This window comes from Lycium ferocissimum, chromosome 8 (genome assembly GCF_029784015.1).
Source record: "Lycium ferocissimum isolate CSIRO_LF1 chromosome 8, AGI_CSIRO_Lferr_CH_V1, whole genome shotgun sequence".
Taxonomy (NCBI): Eukaryota; Viridiplantae; Streptophyta; class Magnoliopsida; order Solanales; family Solanaceae; genus Lycium; species Lycium ferocissimum.
The window spans coordinates 20,922,191-20,923,311 of NC_081349.1; positions in this window are offsets into that span (position 1 = coordinate 20,922,191).

A 1,121-nucleotide genomic window follows, 5' to 3' on the forward strand; every position below is an offset into this window, starting at 1 on the left:
GAATGCAATAATGCTCAAGCAATTCTGTATATGTGTGCGAGTTAGTTTATCTTACAAAAGTATTTCACATGATACCAAATGGTATTCAAATTTTTCAAGCGACTCAAAATATTCATACTCAATAAAACGTAGTGAAATAAGATATTAAATAGCAACAACTAAATAGTATAACAAATTAAAGTAAAGACAAGTTGTACCAAAGCTTAAGATATTCAAAATATTCCAACAAAATTAAATGTGAAATTCAAAAATATCTGCAAAAACTTGGAGCTTCAGTGCTTCTAAAGCTCAACAAACATCAAGAAGTTATAAATCCTCAAAGCAACTATCAAACAATTATGTCAATCTCCTGAGCTTGTTCAAGTGGCATACTCACTTAAGGTGAGTTTAAAGATATAGAAGCTAAATCATGGTGAATAAAATACAGTGGGCTAAATGGTTCACCATTATTCCTAGCAAAGAACTCTGTCCTGCATTGCTCCCCATTTTTGACATAGTAAATAGAAGAATTAAGATTTTTATAAAACAATAAAGTTGTGGTTAATTTTCTTATCTTTCTATGTCCTTTTGAATAACCTAATTTCAAGTTCTAAGTAAAAAATTATGATCAAATTACTAACAGCTGTGCAACAAAAATGAAATTATTTTTTTAATTTCAATGACTTAAATTCACCATGCAAAAGCTAAACTAATTCACATGTAGAAAGAGCAAGAAGCTTACCACAACACCAAAACCTAGGATTTCAAGAAAATTTTTAATTCCTCTTGATTCTCCAAAATAAAGTTCACATCTTTCTTCAAGAGATAGAGAATAAATACTGAATGAAAATTAACCTTCAAAGGCACTAATCGAGAATAAAGATAAGTCAGGAAATAGAAAAACAATAGGTGAACAGAAGAAAACAATGCAAGAAAGCCACTACAACACGTTTTGTACTAAACTACGGTGTCCTAAATATAGCACTACAACAACCATTTAGTCTAAAAGTTATGGAAGTACACCGAAACTTAAAGGTAAGAATCGAGAATAGAGACAAGCAAACTAATTCAGGGATCATCGAATTATTTAACAGGTAAAATGAAGAAATGTAAAAGACAGAGAGAAAGAACAGGTCCATGTA